The following is a 20,646-nucleotide window of genomic DNA, read 5'->3' as shown; positions in this document are numbered from 1 at the left end:
AGTATATTAATTTATTTCACTTTAAGGCCGGTAGCACACGGGTGGATTCAACACGGAGCGGAAAAGGTCATCAACACATATATATCCCTATGGTAGGTAGCTACGGCGGGCCCGCCGCAGTCCGCCGTAATGTGCTACTATAAGAATACATGTGTTGAAACTTTTTCTGTTCCGCGTTGAATCTATCCGTACTACCGGCCTTAATATAACAACCAATTACATTAAATAACCATCATTAATTAAATGGATCATATTTTCTTGTTATTTTAAGATAACTTGAAGCCAGCTACAAACAGCGCTCACATAAATGCTGGTAAATAATTATTTTCATTCATTATTAGTGTTTTTGTATTTTCTTGAATATTCCTTTTTGTATAATATTATAATAATATTTAATACAACTCAACTTTAAAATTTTCAGAATTCAGAAAACAACTTTTTAAAGAAATTCATCTGATTAATCTAAAATTAAATGACCTTATGAGCAACGTTGATATACTTATAAAAAAAGCCCGATATACTGTAGAGCCAGAACTTAATGATGACATTAATACGGCTGTTAAAACTCTAATACAATCGTTTCCAGTCATTACAGAGCAGCAACTAATATCGATGGAAGAATGGCTATCGAGTTCAGCTGATAACATACATGCATTGGTGTGTACTAAATTACCCTATGTATTTTTTTAAATTTTATTTTACGTGATAAAAATTATTTTCTAATAAATAACTTCTATTATTTTATGAATTTTATATTTTAGAGTCATCAACTGCGTTTAATTGGAGGAGCAGATCTTTGCCATGTAATCAAAGGCGTTATGTCCAGAGTAATTTCAAACGAAGTTGGGATGCTGTATTCTTGGGAGGGAGCTCGGCAAAAAAAAACTTTTAAATCGTTAAAGTTTGTCCAAGTTATCATTGGTAAAATATATTATTTTATACACTCTACATCAAAACAATTTTAAGCACGTATACACCTTTGAGCAAGCCTCGTAACGTAACCGTGTTGCGTAACTCAAGTGATGCTCGATGCGATAGCCAAATAGAAAAATTTGAATTCGAACCTAACCTTGTTACCACGGACTTATATATAAGGACAGGGCACATGAAGCTTACAACTGACTACATAATGACGCCGCCCACTACGTGGTCCTAGTATGATATCTCTTGGCCGCCTTATAAATAATTGAAACGCGGATTCAGAATTCTGAAGTTGAAGTGGACAAGGTATCCTACTAGCGGCACGAATGGCCGGCGTCATTATTTTGCCACCGTTCAGTATAGGTGGTATAGGAAAGTGTCAGAGGGCTGCTTGTTACATAACTTTGTCACTTTCATTTCTTGATCTATTATTTCTGATTTAATACGTTTCCTATAGGTTTGTGGCTCAGTCTGATGTATGTCCAATACTGCGTAACTGTATTAATGCGTAACATCATTTCACGCGCGACGAAGAAATACTGACAATCAGTAGGTCGCTCCGAATCTCGAGCTGTAACCCTGTTATACGTATATTATGCGATGATGTTACGCATTAAAGTTTGCAGGTCTGTCCACACCGGTTACGTTCCACAGTTACATTTTGTAAGGCTCGACTCAAATGCGTACGTATATAGCATTATATTAACTGTATGATTTTAGGTGTTGTTCGACTGAACTCCAAGACAAAATCTGCAACAGAATCGGACATCATAGAAGTAATAAAAAATTGGCTAGTTAGAAGTAAAGAACGCAGTAACAAGTTCCAATCGAAAAAAAGCTACAAAACACTATGTGTCAAACAGGTTCCGTTTGTGATGAAACAGGCTCTATTTGTGAAACAGTCTCCGTTTCTGAAAAAGGCTCTGTTTGTGAAATAGGCCAGAATCTTAACGATTAAGATACAACTTAGCATTATTATTATTTGTTTTATATTTATTAAAAATTAAAAGTACAGCAAGATTTTAAGATTCCAAATAAAAATAATTTAATTGCCCTGCTACTAATATTGCATTTATCATTTTTGTTTTATTCGATTTACTGCACATTTATCAGTATTTATTTTTGTTCGGGAGTCGATCTCGACGAGATCGCCCGAATCTTAAGAAACGCTCAGAGATGAGCGAGAGTTTTTCACTATAAAATAACGCGACGACGCACCGAGCGGGTGATCGCGACGCTTTTTGCTCTCGCTCGTGTCTTGGTTTCTGAGGCAATCGTTTGAATATAACGGCGAAATTTAGAAACGAAATTTTAATGTTTCAATTTTGAACAATTTTTGTTTTTATTTCAGTTGTTATTTTTATTTAAAACTTGAAAACATATCGTTTACATATATTATTTTGCTGAAATACTTATTTTATTTTCGTAATTATTTGATTTGTTTAGTTTATTTTTATTATGTAGCCTTACAATGTAGGTACAGAAAATTTATGCACTAAAAAAAATGTAATATTATGTTTATTTAGACATTTTAAAATATATATATTCTGAATTATTAAGTTTAAAAATATGCATTGTACTTTTTCAAACTTTCCAATATGCTCCATTCCACCAATTGCTTATTCCTCCATTACATACACTTCATTATTTTAATCGATTAGTTCGACAAGACATCAGGTTTATCTTAGGTTTGATCATTTTGTATTTAGCATTTTATTATAAAGCCATGACAAATTTTCGAACTAATAATTTATAATTATCTACCTTTAATTATACAGGATATACCTAGTCAGCACAGAAGATCCCCTAAATGTACGTAGGATTTACGGAAATGGACTCTGGATATTCTGTACATATCGTAACACATCTGAAAGATGTCTATTGCAGGTCGTATGGATGTTCAAAAGCAATGCGCCGTAGGTCTCAGGTAGATCCAGTATATATTCATTTGTACATCCAATGTACATACACGGAACATACATTTTCGTATATCCATTTATATATATTGTTGCGTCCCTGCGGGTCGTCAATCATCATGTATATCCTATATATACATATTGTACATCACATGCATGTACTATGTATATCCAATGTATATCGTACTGTATGTATTACAAATAAGTTCATTCGACATTGGATATCCGTACTACATACATAATATGACGTACAAAATACGTTTTTCGAATATCATAAAATATATGCTAAAAATAATTATATTGATATACGAAAATGTATATACAGTGGATGTATATATGGATATATATATTGAATCTTCCCGGGACCTCAAATAGTATATACGTATGATGTACGAAAATGTATGTACATTGAATGTACATATTGGATATACATAGTACATGCATGTGATGTACAATATATGTTCTTTGGATATACATAGGATATACTAAAATTGCGACTATATGGATATACGAAAATGTATGTTTTGTGTATGTACATTGGATGTACAAATGAATATATATTGGATCTATCTGAGACCTACGGCGCATTGCTTTTGAACATCCATACGACCTGCAATGGACATCTTTCAGATGTGTTACGACATGCACAAAATATTCAGAGTCCGTTTCCGTATATCCTACGTACATTCAGGGGATCTTTCTGTGCTGACTGGGATGGTCCAAAAAAGGACCGAAACGCTTTTTGTGATTGTGTCTGTCACTTAGGGAAGGTAGGCAATCCGGAAATTCAGAAAATTTTGAAACTTTGTGTGCGAATAGTTCATCCGTAAAACTATTTTTTGTTCGTGCAAAATTAAGGTTTGAGGGGGTGAAATCACTCCTTGAAAAAAATGTAGACCTTTTTTGCAAAATAACTGCCGAACGGTGAGAAATATTGAAAAAAAAGTTTAAACAAAAGTTGCATCTTTTTTTATGTCTACAAAGCTGCGTATAAATAAGTATCGAAAAAATCATGTTTTTCGAATTACCCCCACCACCAACCCTTAAAATTGAGTTCTTATACTTTATAAATTTATGCAAAAATATTTTTTCATAACCTCTTTCCATACATCATAATAAGTTTGTGTTCCAATTAAAAAAAAAAAAAAAAAAATTATCAGGTTTTTGAATTCCGTTTTAGCAGTTTTAATTATTAAAATGGTTTTATAAAGCAATATTTAAATTATTATTAATGTAACTTTCAGACAACTTTGAATTATTTAAGCAAGTCATATGTACTTACAACTACATGAAAAATATAACTAATTAAAACTAATCAGTGACGTATATAAATCATAATAATAGCAACATACATTACTTGAGATGTTATTTTATTAGACAATTTTGCAAACCGCACAATAAATAAAATATTGCATGAAATTCTATTTTAACATTAAATGACGCAGTGTCACATTGATGCGCCGATAACCTTGTCAAACTTTTCGATTTACGTAATGTGTTTGACTCCTGATTATTAATATATATTGATAAGATAACCGTAACGATAACTGTAACGATATAATGATGTAACAATAATTAAATCATAATTTATATGAATTTCAATCATCTTTCATTTATTTAAGCAAGACGATTTGTACCAATCCTGATTAATCTTGATATATAAAACATTTGCATTCGGTTTTTATACATGCTTTATTGTTTAATTATACATTGCAAGAGTTACATTACAAAACGGCAGATACATTAAAATTTACGGATTGTAATTCGTACAATAATGATATTCTTCATAGATATGTTTAAAACAGAAATATTCGCCACACCATGCACAGCGCATAAAAGCGGCCATCCCAGAAATACTATATTTGGGTATATGCTTTTCATTTTTCAAGTAACAGAAATCTACAGGATTTTGAAATTCGCCGGGATGCGTTTCTACATATCCGCTTTTAAACCAAGCATACTGGAAAGAATTTTTAAATCTGGGCGAAGAAAGCTGAATGTGGATTAGTGATTGCAATTTAATTATTTCATTACGGGAATGCAAATTGACATTTCTCTCTTGAAGAATTATATTATCCGAAAATGTTCGCACGAAATTTTTCCAAATCCGGAATCCAAACACATCTAAAGGCTGAATGATGCCCGTCGTTTTTTTGGAATGGTTAAAAATTGTAATTCTTTGTCTTGTGGAATCAACTGCTCTAGCTGGCTCGGACAGTGTCCCGTCCACGAGTCGAGTAGTAGCATGCTTTTATGGCCAGTATTCGGTAGATACATTTCAGTGAACCAAGTTTTGAAATGTTCAGACGTGAGTTTTCCTGGTTTTGAAGCTTGGATGTAAATATTAACTGGACGGAAAAGACTTTCTTGCACTCTCGGACCAAATGTTCTTGTAGACTCCTTTAAAACTATGTACAATGGTGAAAGAAGATATCCCCGTGCCGAAATAATCGGCATTATAGTGTAACTATGTGTCGTAGAAGATACCGATTGAACCGTTGCTTCGACTGTTTTCACTCCTGATTTTGCCAATGTTTGCCCAGAATGTATTTCAAGATTGAAGCCACTCTCGTCTGAATTTCTTCAACTCCGATAGCTGGGATGTTAAACCTTACGTTTGAAACAAACGATTTTGCGATATCTTGTAGGTTGCCAATATCTTCAAGCGTAAATTGCGTCCTGAATGTTATTATCTTGCGGCAAACAATTCTGTGCATATTCTTGAATTTCCAAATCCACCATTTACTTGCCTTAAATTCGGGTAGGTCCACTTGGTCCTTTGCCTCCAAGGCCCATATTTTAAATTCATGTCATGAACAATAGATCTTCTATCACAAGCTTCTTCAAACTTTTGCAGTACATATTCCGTAATAAATGCAAATTTATCTGCATTTGTTCCACCTTTCTCTATACTCGCTTCCCACCTGTATAGCTGCTGTAAGGATTTAACCTTGCGAAATTTGCCCTGTATACTAGTTAAAGTTCGACGTGCCTTCTTTCCGCTTTTCCAAAACTCCACAGCTTTCCTCTTATAACTAAAGTCGATCTTCCTATCTTCATCTTCAACAATGCATTCTTCAAAACTGTCTTCATCTTCTTCTTTTTCTGCAGCTGTAATATTCTCTACAACTTGTGCTTCATGTGATTATGATGGATCGGCAAAATCAAGCACGTAATATTCAAATAATGATACCGAACGTACTTCTTGACAATTTTGTAGAATGTTACGAATTTCATTATGCACTTCAATTTCAAATGATGTTATAGGTGTCTGTGTCATACTCGCAATTTGAAACGTAGTCGCTAACATGTTTATTACGTTTGCAACATTAAACGACGTCATTTTAAACAGAATTCTATCAAGCAATGATTACAAACTTTTCAACAGAATGGTGATTGATTGCTGTCGTATATGAAACTGGGAATAATACTTCCTCGGGCATATTAATATGAATCAAAAGACGCGATTACATAAACTTATCATCATTTTATTCCTTTGCGATAGCAGTCCAATCTATGCCCCACAAAACACTATCCTTATCTTATTTTCGTGTGTTTACAAAATAATCAAATTCGTCGGCATTACCTAATTCGGAAAGTTCGACAAGGTTATCGACGCATCAATATGACTTTGCGTCATTTAATGTTAAAATAGAATTTCATGCAATATTTTATTTATTGTGCGGTTTGCAAAATTGTCTAATAAAATAACATCTCAAGTAATGTATGTTGCTATTATTATGATTTATATACGTCACTGATTAGTTTTAATTAGTTATATTTTTCAAAAGTAAGTACATACTGACTTGCTTAAATAATTCAAAGTTGTCTGAAATTTACATTAATAATAATTTAAATATCGCTTTATAAAACCATTTTAATAATTAAAACTGCTAAAACGGAACTTAAAAATCCGATTTCTTTTTTTTTTTTTAATTAGAACACGAACTTATTATGATGTATGGAAAGAGAGATTATGAAAAAGTATTTTTGCATAAATCTACAAAGTACAAAAACTCAATTTTAAGGGTTGGTGATGGGGGTAACTCGAAAAACATAAATTTTTCGATACTTATCTATACGCAGTTTTGTAGACATAAAAAAAGATGCAACTTTTGTTTAAACTTTTTTTCGATATCTCTCACCGTTCGGCAGTTATTTTGCAAAAAAAAAGGTCTACATTTTTTTCAAGGGGTGATTTCACCCCCTCAAACCTTAATTTTGCAAGAACAAAAAATAGTTTTGTGTTACGGATGAACTACTCTACTTGCATACAAAGTTTCAGAATTTTCTGAATTTCCAGATTGTCTACTTTCCCTTGTTAGTTAAAATTTTCAATGTAATTTGACTGTAATCAAGCGACGCGGTAGCGTCGCGACGCCAAGTATATAAAAAAAACGTTTCGGCTGGTCAACGGTTTGCCTATGTTGCCTATGTACAGGGGCCGCGACGCTACAAGTAGCTTATCTGGAGTTTTACGTCTAATAAATTTCGATTACAATTCCTCAGGAACCAAGCCGTTAATAAAAAATGTAACAGCACTTTTCTTATACAATGTGGATGCAAGCTTTCGATTGCGATCAGTTTGAATAAGATTGGTGCAGTCAATCCTGAGGAATGATAATCGTATACCAGAAATGTGACATTTTTCGTTTTCCATCATCATTATCATAATAATAAGGTTCAATTTCAGACTCTCACGTACGTATGCTCGTACGCACACACGCAAAGCGATTTTGTCTCTCAAGGCGCGTTCATATCGCTCATGTACGATAATTCTTTCGTGTATTAACCTTTTATAAAATTATAATTTTAAAAATTTATAATAAATAAGAGAGAGAGAGGGGGGAGAGAGAGCGGGAGAGAGAGAGAGAGCGGGAGAGAGAGCGAGCAGGAGAGAGAGAGAGCGAGAGCGGGAGAGGGAGAGAGAGCGGGAAAGAGAGAGAAAGAGCGGAAGAGAGAGAGGGAGAGAGAGCGGGAGAGGGAGAGAGAGCGGGAAAGAGAGAGATAGAGAGAGAGCGGGAGAGAGAGAGGGAGAGCGGGAGGGAGAGAGAGCGGGAGAGAGAGAATATTTAGTTTTTATTTCTTATTATTTAGGAAAAATATTTTATAAATTATTTTTTAGATATATACTTGGCGTATTTTTTTTACCTTTGTGAGGTTTTTTTTAGTTAAAATATATGCGCACAAATTACCATGCTAACTTTTGTTTGCATTTGTCTCCTTTGTATGAAAAAATACTTTATAGTGTTTTGAAAAGGCCTCAAGAAGGATTATAAGAATATACAATAACAAATAGGGAGTTGCATTTAGAAAAATAAAGTTGATCTTGAAATAACCCTTTGGACTTTGATCCAAGGTCAAATGAAGATCACCATCAAATGAACTTTTGTCTGAAACATTATTGTCTTAAATTTTAGGATCTGAAATATTTCAGTGGATTGCTTAAAATGGCCCACTCTGTATTGTAAACCAACAACGGATATATGTTTGGCGATGGCGTTTTGTCCATTAATTTGTATAGATTCTACACGGGTTTTAGTGAGTCTTCCGTTCTGATTATCAATTTTAATTTAAAATTTGACTGAAACAACAAATATTGTGTATATCAAATTTAAAAATATTAATGTAATCTTTATATATTTATATCTATGCTGAAGATGGTCCAAAAACCGATTCAAAACATACATTTTTAACACATTTATTATAAAAATTTAACAATATTAAATTCCGCACCCATATCCGCTCATTGGCTCTTATTTGCCAATTTTCCCATTTAATTGTTAGTACTCTGAGCTTATCACTGTTACTATTGAAAATTTAGATATATTATTAAACATTAAAAAAACGGTTTTAAATAATTTAAATCACAGTACCGAACATTGCAATATTTATAAGAAATAAATTGCTTATTTTTACCAAAATTAGTAACTTTAATTAGTAACGTTAATTGTATGTCGTCATTTAGTAAAGTTAAAAAAATTTCAATCGCTTTTACAACATCAAAAATTAAATATAGTTAAAACCCCTTAAAAATAATATTTAAAAAATGTGTACAGCTTCCATTTAAAAACAATATCACATATATAGAAAAAAAATAAGAATAGTAAAACTTTAAGTTCTATTCTTGGTAAAACTGCATAAAAGGTAACACATCTTCGATTTTATCGCTACTTAAATATGTTGTAGGGGAGGTTTTTTTTTAGTAATTCCTCGCAAAAAATAAGTGGGGGACGGCATTGATTTAGGAGATATAACAAATTAAAGTTTAACAGTTTTAAAGCTTTTTCTCAGGAATTATAAAGTAATATTAGGAAAAGTGAAATTTGTGTACGTTGTATTTGTTGTAGAGCAGACGTGGAAAAAATGTTTGTTTACATTTACGGGATAAGTATACGATCATGGATATTTTGTCAATAATGTGTTTCACCTTTTTTTCGCAATTCGTTAACAGCTTTCAACATGCAACTACACGAATTTGTGAGTCTTGTTTTGAAAAATATTATTTATTAAATACGTGGGCGGACCTCCACCACGCAAAAATTCTAACCTAACCCAACCTAATTTTACTTTTAAAACTGGAAATAGGTTTGGGTTAGGTTACAATTATTTCGGAATGGGAGTGCAGGGGAAGGGGCTTCGCCTCTTCTTCGCCCACGCGTACATATCATAAACAGTTTTTTTCAATGAAAAAATAACAAATTATCATATACATACTTTAATGTCAAACTTCAATTTGTTATATCTTCTAAACCAATGCCGTCCCCCACTTATTTCTTGCGGAGAATTGTTCAGAAGAACCTCCCCAACAACATTAAGTGACGATCACATTTTTTTCTAAAATGCATTGTTTACGAGATATTTGACCGTTTCCAGACTTTTCTAACATCCTGTATATAATTCATATATAAATATATATAATTGTATAAAATTATATATAACTACATATAATCTCATATACGGTTATATATGACAATATATAACATCATACAGGATTATATACAATATAACTATATACAGGAAACAGTTTTTTTCAATGAAAAAATAACAAATTATCATATACATACTTTAATGTCAAACTTCAATTTGTTATATCTTCTAAACCAATGCCGTCCCCCACTTATTTCTTGCGGAGAATTGTTCAGAAGAACCTCCCCAACAACATTAAGTGACGATCAAATCGGAGGTGTGTTACCTTTTATGCAGTTTTATTCTATTTTTCAAAGTAACACGATAGAAGTACGTTTAAGTGAAAACTATGGTTTGGTCAAACAATGAAATGGCAGACGTACATCTCATGTATGGATTAGCTCACGGTAATGCAGTCAGAGTTAGACTTTTGTATGCGGAAACGTTTCAGAACCGTCGTCTGCCTGAAAGAGAAATGTTTCAAAGGATAGATGAGCGTCTTCGAAATACGGGTTCATTTAAGAAACAAACTGCAAATTATGGTAGACCTATTAGAACCAGAAGTATTCGTTTAGAAGAACAAGTTCTAAATAGCGTTACACAAAATCCTGGCACTAGTACTCGAGAAATAGCAAGAGCACAAGGCGTAGGACATATGATGGTATGGAAAATTTTTCGGAAACAACAACTTTATCCGTATCACATGCAAAGAGTGCAAGGTCTCTCTGAAGGTGATTACCCACCACGAGAGGCTTTTTGTAAATGGTTTCGTCGGATGTGTTCACGTGAGGAACATTTCCCATCATTGATATTATTTACGGACGAGGCTGGATTTACAAGAAATGGTGTGATAAATTTTCATCACATGCATTGCTGGTCCGAAGAGAATCCTCATGCCATTATTCATTCAAGACATCAGCAACAATTTTGTATCAATGTATGGGCCGGAATTATTGCTGACAATTTAATAGGACCTTTCGTCTTGCCTGCAAGATTAACAGCGTCTTATTGTGATTTTTTGCAAAATTATTTACATGGATTACTAGATGAAGTTCCTCTAAATATCATACGTCGTATGTGTTTCATGCATGATGGTGCTCCGCCTCACTTCAGTCGAAAAGCTAGACGTTATTTGGATGAACGGTTTCCTGGTAGATGGATAGGCCGTGCTGTTCCTATTGCCTGGCCAGCTCGCTCTCCAGACCTGAATCCACTCGATTATTACTTATGGGGGCATCTAAAATCCATTGTTTACAAAACACCCATTGACAACGTCGAGATACTTCGTCAACGTGTTGAAGATGGTTGCCGGGAAACTCAAGCAATACCCGGAATTTTTGAAAAAGTCAGACAATCTATGATGAGAGGTGTTGAAGCCTGTATTTAAGTTAGAGGTAGTCATTTTGAGCACTTCCTGTAACCGTAATTATCTTAATTGTTGAAAAATGAAACAAGCTATAACTTGAAAATACGGTCATATCGGACATATGTTTGTATGAATTTTTTCTCTTATTTTTGTGTCCTGAATCTCTCATTGCAATATTTCCCACTTTTTAGGATACACCCTGTATAATTATATATAATCCTGTATGATGTTATATATTGTCATAATATCATGTTATATGTGACAATATGTTATATATTGTCATAATGTCATGTTATATATGACAATATGTTATATATTGTCATAATGTCATGTTATATATGACAATATGTTATATATTGTCATAATGTCATGTTATATATGTAACAATGCACCCCTCCTTGTTACCTGGCAGTTGACCCGCCAGAAGTCTGCCGCCCGGCGAACACCAGCCGGGCAGTGGCAGAGGCGCCTAGCGCCCTTTTTAAACGCATTGCGATAAACGAAACCGAACGCGATAACGAAGACAGCCGTTATACGGCTGTCGTTACGATCCGTATTACGAGTACCGCCGAACGCCTCCGAAAAGTACCGAGCGCTTCGAAACCGAAACGCCGCGTCGTTTTCCCGCCGCGGGGTAGCGGCGCGTTACCCGCTAATTACCGAACCTGAAAACAACGCGTCGTTACCCCCCAACCTGAATAAGCGACGCGGATACCGTTAAGCGCTCGGTATAAAATCGCCGGATTACATCTCATTACCAGACCGGTACTTGAATCCTCTCGAGCAGTACGCTCCGAGATACTATACCAGATCCGATCCTAGAGTTCACAGAAAACGACGGAACGTGAGGTTGACGTGTTCGCAGCCTCCGTCGAGCATTCTCGGTTTCCTCGTCACCTGCGAATCCTCACGCAATTCCGACCAACTCAACGAGAGCGGAATGTTCGCCGCTCTCCTAGATTACGGTCTAAGATCCGACCGCTCCAGCCAGACGGACCGTGGGTTAGCGAGTTCGCTACTCCGTCGAGCTTTCTCGACTCCGACCGGCTCTCCATAAGTCCGCGTACAGAATAGGGCCGGAGAGTTCTCCACCCGATCGAGGTTACTCGATTTCTGACCGCATCCCCGATCAGCTGGGAATACGCGCTAGAAAACGGCATCTAACACCGACGCCTTCGTAAACACGCAGCCCCGCCGCCCGACCGAATAAATAGCCACGCCGAAATACCTGTCGCGCCGTATCTCGCTTATTGTATAGTAACGCGCCGTCAAAATAAACATGGCCTTGCCGTATACATGCCGACTAACCGTGCCCTGTTTCTTGCGCGTCTCGCGCGCACCGTCACAACAAACCCGGCCTCGCCGTACACCGGCGAATACAATAAGCAGTTCGATACATCGAATATCGCGCACCGACTAACGGACGCAAATTAATTATAAACACGTCTCGTTACCCGCCGCGCGCTCGCTTCGCGAGATATAAACCGGTGTCATCATATTGTAAATTGACCATTGCCGAAAGAGGCGAATAAATCAGCTACGTTCTAACTCAAGCTTTTCATGTGTCTCACCTCTTTCTCGAGCCCTGATCCCGGCCGAGCTACTCCGCGCGCTCGCGAAAGTGGCACCGTTACATATATGACAACATACGTATTTACTTTGGATATCGTACAATATAGATGTACATATATTCTAACACACCTCTTTACATTTATATTGTACGCTTTCATTTTCTCTTTAACTGATATTTATTAACATTCTAAATTTTTTAAACTTTTCTTTACACAATGCCTTAGTAAATATATCTGCAATATTCTCATCCGAAACAACCTTACATACTTCAATCAAGTTTTCTTTCACGCTTTCATGTACATAATGATAATGTACTTCTATATGCTTTGAATTTTTTGTGAAGTTTCCATAATTCGCAATGTTTATTGCTCCAGAATTGTCTTCAAAAATCTTTACAGGATCACTCACTTGTACATTAAACATTCTTATCAACTCTCGTATAAATTTCACTTCACTGACTGCCTCAGATAGTGCTACATACTCAGCATAAGTAGAAGCTTTTGTTACACACTTTTATTTCCGCGATTGGCAATCAACTACATTTCCGAAAAATCTAATAACATATCCAGAAGTAGACTTTCTATCTACATTATCGCCAGCCCAATCTGCGTCTACATAACAATCGATAATATCGCAATTTTTATTTCTTTTATACTGCAACTTCAAATCTTTTGTTGAGTATAAGTATTTCAAGATTCGCAAAGCATACTTCCAATGTGTCTCATTAAAACTATTCTGATATTGACTCAAATAGTTTACACTATGACTACATCAGGTCTTATACTTGAACTTATGTAAAGTAGAGCACCTATCAAATTTCGATATTTAATATCTGACTCGCATTTTTCAGCCTTTTGAATTTTCAGTTTCGTTTCCATAGGAGTACTATATAATCTACTATTTTGTAATTGATATTTATTAACTAATGACTGTATATACGTAGTTTGGCTTAATTTCATTTCGCATTTTCGATAATCATACTCTACATTAATACCTAGGTATTCTTTAATTTCACCTAATTCTTTCATTTTAAATTTTTCTAATAAAACCTTTTTTATAATCTGAATTTTCTTTTTGCTTTTACTGCATATCAATAAATCATCGACATAAATTAATAGATATACAGCCTCTATTCCTTCTCCATAAGCATATAAGCAATAATCAACATTACTTCTTTTAAATCCTAATCCTGTTAAGCATTCATCAAAGCACTCATACCATGCTCTTGGACCCTCTCGTAGTTCGTATACGCTTTTAACAATTTACAGACTTTATTTGTTCCATCATTGTAACCTTTAGGTTGACTGACATATACCTCTGAGTTTACTGTACCATTAAGAAATGCTGTGATAACATCCATTTGTTGTATAATAAAACCAGCCTGACAACAAAAAGATAACAGGATTTTTAGAGTTTGAGTTTTTGCTACAGGGGCGTATATGTCGTCAATTACATTCGCCTGTTGAAAGCCTCTCACTACTAACCTAGCTTTATACGTATCATCGGACTTTCTTGTATATACCCATTTTACATCTAAGATTTTTTTTTCTTGTTGTTTCTCAACTAACTCCCATGTTTTATTCTCTTTTAAGCTTTCTATTTCTTTGTCCATAGCTTTTATCCAATTTTCACAATCATTACTGTTCAGCGCCTCCTCAAATGTATATGGAGTATCTACCCTACAATAATTTGCATAAATATTACTAGTGCTGTTCTCTGGGTATCTTATTGGACTTTTTCTATCGCGTGTAGATTTTCGTGGAATCTTTAACTCTAAATTTTCAGTAGCTTCCTTTTTTGTTTTTATTTTCTTTTCTTCGGTTTTGCTTTCACTTTCGAACACATTGTCGCTTAAATTTTCATCTAGACTAGCGTTGCTTTCAATATCATCATCATTATAATCAACACCAATACATTTTAACTGCACGATTGGACATTGCACGATTGGACACCGCACGATTGGACACGCACACTGCACGATTGGATACTGCACGATTGGACACAGTACGATTGCACACTGCACGATTGGACACCGCATCATTGCAATTGTGCGGTGTGCGTGTCCAATTGTGCGGTGTCCAATCGTGCGGTGTCCAATAATTCTGTGTCCAATCGTGCAGTGTCCAATCGTTCCGTGTCCAATACTACGTGTCCAATCGAGCGGTGTCCAATCGTTCCGTGTCCAAACGGGATACGCCCCAATAAACTTTGGCGATTTTACTATAATCATCAATGAAAGATACGAAATATCTTTCTCCTTTTAAACCCGCTGTTTTAAAGCTACCACATACATCAGTATGAATAATTTCTAAAACGTCTTTAGCTTTTGTTCTATTGTTACCAAATGGCAAGTTATGCATTTTATTTTCAATACAAGTTTTACATTTCATAAACTCTGATTCAAGCTCATTTGGAATGCCCGTTAATAACTGTTGTTTACTTAATGTATTGAGATAGCTAAAATTTACAACCTAACATTCTATGCCATTTCTCTTTCGAACTCGTGTTATTATTATTTTTACTGTCGGCAGTATTTACTAACTTTTCTCCGTATGTCAAAGTACTTGTTATCTTATACGTTCGATTTTCTTTGTATGCTACAGCTATTAATTTATTATTCTCATCTATTATTTTCGCTATATTTCCCTTTGAAATAATCGTATTTTTATCTGTTAATTTTCCAAAACTTATTAAATTTGTATTCATTTTTCCGGCATAAAAAACATTACTCATATTTACTTCATTTCGTTTTTCAAACGCGTTGAAATAGCTTACTACATTTCCTATTTTCGTTGTTTTTATATATCTATTATCCCCCAAATAAATATTGACTGGTTCTTTAAGTAGAATACTTTTCTCAAAATAATTCTCATTATTAATTATATGATCGGTACACCCGCTATCCAATAACCATTGGATTTCATTACCTAACCTGTCTTGACTATAATCGCTCTTCCCCACGTGTTACGTCGCTATCCATGCGCTCGCGCCTAATCCGCTCTGTTCGCTCGTGCTCGATCCTTGTTGTCCACGAAGGTTACTGCGCTCTCTGCCGTAATTGCCTCTTCCGGCTCTGCCTCGGCCGCGACCACGTGTTGAGCCTTGCCATGTTCCACCGTTGTGTCCTGTTTGGCCGCCATCTTGGCATTCTCTTGCAAAATGCCCCATTTTTCCACACTTGAAGCAATTTCCTTTTTGACTCTTCTTTGCCGTAAATACATTCGATCTCCTTTCATCATGGTCGTTATTGTTTTTATTTATATAATATATAAACATAAAAAATATCCCTACCTGCACAAAAAGTTTTAAAAAATATTTACCTCTAAAAAATAACTTGTAGAAAAATTTTTTCCTAAAAAATAAAAACTAAAAACTAAATATGAAATCAATAGTTAACTAGCCAAGTACATAGAAGCAGTTCAGTTTGTGATGATTTGTAATTTGAAATAGTATTTGATAATATTTGATTGGAATAGTATTAAATTAAAATGCATTTTACTTTTATTAAAAAATTACATTATTATGTCCCCCCCAAATAAATATTTTGTATAATATATAAAATAGCATTACTATATTGCAGATTTTATTACAAATAATAAATCATAAAACTACTTAACCCTTATTGCAATAACGTCGAGCACATCGATTACCAATTTCGAATTTAAAAGTGCCCTATGCCAAACTGATCGACTTGTTTTGAATTTAATCATAAGCTTTCAGATAAGCCCGGAATGAAAAGAATTAAGATTAAAATAATATACAAAAACTTGGCGTACCCGGGTCGTATTATAAGTTATACATTTTTATTAATATATTAGGTGTACAAATAAGTTTCCGCCGTTTGATAAAAGTTGGCATCGCGAGCCTGTGGAGGATGTCGGGACCCCGCGCGGGCTAATTCGGAGGAAGTAATTTGCGTCATTTATGTATATATTTATTTATAACCCCACTTTTCATGTAACTCGTTTGCTTGTAATTCCGCTAATGTTTGTATTCTTTTTGTTACACAGTTACAGAAGATGGTCCGATGTGGACCGAAACGTTTAATAAAAAAGAAACAGCGCCTCGAGTTTTTTAATAATTTGTGTCTACATTGCACATATATTAGCGCTTATAATTATTCTTGCCTGTGCTTAATCACGCAGCTGGCTCCCATTAGCCTTTTTATTATTAAAAATAAGAATAAGAATGAAAGGCTCGTAAGACTAAAATTAAAAATGTCAATAAAAATGGCAATAGCGAGCCAAGCGCGGTATTAAGGGCGCAGAGATATATATTATAAAAAATACATTAAAAATAAATTAAAATAACGGACGTTTCGACCCTTTTTGGGGCTATCTTCAGCGCAAAGAATTAAAATTAAAAGTTAATACAAAAATTAAATAAATAATCTTAAACGGCTAAACGCATAATTACGGAGAAACTGATAGTAGATCGCGCAGATACATTTTTGCTTAAAATGACCGATACGATCACCTCCCAGAATATTAACCTTTCCTTCTGGAACACCCTGTATAATATCATACAGGATTATATATGTATAACTATATATATAAATGGTTTGTGGACGTGAGAAATCTGCGCGATCTACTATCAGTTTCTCCGTAATTATGCGTTTAGCCGTTTAAGATTATTTATTTACTTTTTGTATTAACTTTTAATTTTAATTCTTTGCGCTAAAAATGGCCCCAAAAAAGGATCGAAACGTCCGTTATTTTAATTTATTTTTAATATAATTTTTATAATATATATCTCTGCGCCCTTAATACCACGCTTGGCTCGCCATTTGTATTGACATTCTTCTTTTTATTATTGTTTTTGTGACCTACTTAGAGCCTTATTATTTTGTTTATATATATATAGTTATATATAATCCTGTATGATGTTATATATTGTCATATATAACCGTATATGAGATTATACATATATATTTATAATCTCATATACGGTTAATTTTATACAATTATATATATTTAAAAATGATAATAAAAAGGCTAATACAAGTGTACACTACAAGTATGCACATACAATACAAGTGTACACTTGTATTGTTTGTGTTGACAAGTGCGTCTCGTTCTTGTGGGCTCCCGCGCGTCTTTGAGTGTTGGCATGAGATGGCATGCATGACATCTGCATCTTTGCCTTCTCTCGCAACGGCTGGTACCGATGGGAGAGTGACTCTGTCGCGAGCCTGTGGAGGATGTCGGGACCCCGCGCGGGCTAATTCGGAGGAAGTAATTTGCGTCATTTATGTATATATTTATTTATAACCCCACTTTTCATGTAACTCGTTTGCTTGTAATTCCGCTAATGTTTGTATTCTTTTTGTTACACAGTTACAGAAGATGGTCCGATGTGGACCGAAACGTTTAATAAAAAAGAAACAGCGCCTCGAGTTTTTTAATAATTTGTGTCTACATTGCACATATATTAGCGCTTATAATTATTCTTGCCTGTGCTTAATCACGCAGCTGGCTCCCATTAGCCTTTTTATTATTAAAAATAAGAATAAGAATGAAAGGCTCGTAAGACTAAAATTAAAAATGTCAATAAAAATGGCAATAGCGAGCCAAGCGCGGCGAAGAACATGAGAGAGTTTCTTATTTTACTATTCCTTACGTTCCTATAATTTTCGAACAATTTAAAAACATAACCAAGGACTTCAATGTAAAGCTCACATACCGCAGTCTTAATAAGATGAAAAAGTTTATTAAAATACACAAAGACGCCTGCCCACAATCGGCTTGCAATAATGTGGTCTATAAGATTAATTGTGATAACTACGATGCGTCCTATGTTGGACAGACAAAGAGACAACTACACACGAGGATAGCGGAACATAAAAATCATATTCGTAGAAATACAACTAGTCACTCTGTTATTACCGATCATAGGATTGCTTTTAATCATGATTTTAAGTGGGACAATGGTGGGTGAACAAAGAGAAGATCTATGTCGAAAAATTGTAATGCTTCCGGAACGCACAAGTCGGCACAGAGTAATCACTATGAAATTTATACTGGACCGAACTCTCCGACTATCGACGGAACAGTGAGCTAATTATTGTTCGTATGGATATCCCCTAAAGTTTATTTTTAATGTCTGTCATGAACGCCTTAGAACATTAACTCCAATTTTGACAACGATAAACATGACGAAGAACATGAGAGAGTTTCTTATTTTACTATTCCTTACGTTCCTATAATTTTCGAACAATTTAAAAACATAACCAAGGACTTCAATGTAAAGCTCACATACCGCAGTCTTAATAAGATGAAAAAGTTTATTAAAATACACAAAGACGCCTGCCCACAATCGGCTTGCAATAATGTGGTCTATAAGATTAATTGTGATAACTACGATGCGTCCTATGTTGGACAGACAAAGAGACAACTACACACGAGGATAGCGGAACATAAAAATCATATTCGTAGAAATACAACTAGTCACTCTGTTATTACCGATCATAGGATTGCTTTTAATCATGATTTTAAGTGGGACAAAGTAGAAATATTAGATAACGAACCACATTTACATAGGCGATTGATTTCTGAAGTAATACATATCAAAAGACAAAAAGACAGTTTAAATCTGCAAACAGACACCGAATGTCTTCCCAAGACGTATTTAACGGTACTCGACAACTTTCCAAAATTTGATTTTCGCCACCCATCATAATTTATTCGCATATCTATAATTTATTAATTTATTAATTTAATTTTATTTATTTATTATCCGGATTTTCCATAGACATTATACCATTTTTACCATATTTGACAGCTTTGTATATTTTTATATTTATTATGTTTTATTTTTATTTTGATTTTTATCGCTTTTGACACTTTTTTATTTTTTTTTACCCATAGACATTATTATATTTCTTTTTAACTAAGATGATTATTTATATTTTGGTTTGAATGTATTGATACTTTTTTGTAAAGTCTATTGTTTAGATATTTTTAACTTGTTGATAACGTTTTCGTTTTATATTGCGTTTATTACTTGTTCATTTTATTGCGACAACCTTTATCTTTATAAGACCATTTTTATGTATTGTTTAATTTTCATTTTGTTTATATATATTTATATATGAATTATATATATTTATATATAATTATATATATTTATATATAATTATATATAATTATATATAATTATATACATATAATTATACATGGGCCATTTTATCCCGGGTTACACCAAAGCAAAGCATAAAAACTTGGCGTGCCCGGGTCACATTAAAATATATGATCCAGATTTGTGTTGTCCATACAATATTCCATGTTATATGAAAATTATTTGTGTATCATATATTTATTTATATAATATATAAACATAAAAAAATTGCTTTTAATCATGATTTTAAGTGGGACAAAGTAGAAATATTAGATAACGAACCACATTTACATAGGCGATTGATTTCTGAAGTAATACATATCAAAAGACAAAAAGACAGTTTAAATCTGCAAACAGACACCGAATATCTTCCCAAGACGTATTTAACGGTACTCGACAACTTTCCAAAATTTGATTTTCGCCACCCATCATAATTTATTCGCATATCTATAATTTATTAATTTATTTATTTTATTTTATTTATTTATTATCCGGATTTTCCATAGACATTATACCATTTTTACCATATTTGACAGCTTTGTATATTTTTATATTTATTATGTTTTATTTTTATTTTGATTTTTATCGCTTTTGACACTTTTTTATTTTTTTTTACCCATAGACATTATTATATTTCTTTTTAACTAAGATGATTATTTATATTTTGGTTTGAATGTATTGATACTTTTTTGTAAAGTCTATTGTTTAGATATTTTTAACTTGTTGATAACGTTTTCGTTTTATATTGCGTTTATTACTTGTTCATTTTATTGCGACAACCTTTATCTTTATAAGACCATTTTTATGTATTGTTTAATTTTCACTGTTTTGCGACATTCGTTTATC

General features: G+C 33.9%; 1 protein-coding gene and 1 pseudogene across 2 annotated transcripts in view; one reads left to right on the top strand and one right to left on the bottom strand.

Moving 5' to 3' along the window:
* Positions 1–20,646, bottom strand: part of LOC115234594 (tubulin polyglutamylase TTLL5) — a 282,472-nt gene that overhangs the window by 237,274 nt on the left and 24,552 nt on the right. The gene's annotated exons all lie outside the window — the stretch shown is intronic.
* Positions 90–1,879, top strand: LOC115234591 (annotated as a pseudogene).

Source organism: Formica exsecta, unplaced genomic scaffold (assembly GCF_003651465.1).
Source record: "Formica exsecta isolate Colony F162 unplaced genomic scaffold, ASM365146v1 scaffold200, whole genome shotgun sequence".
Classification (NCBI taxonomy): domain Eukaryota; kingdom Metazoa; phylum Arthropoda; class Insecta; order Hymenoptera; family Formicidae; genus Formica; species Formica exsecta.
Note: the sequence above shows the minus strand (reverse complement) of the source record. Positions and strands in the feature narration are given on the sequence as shown.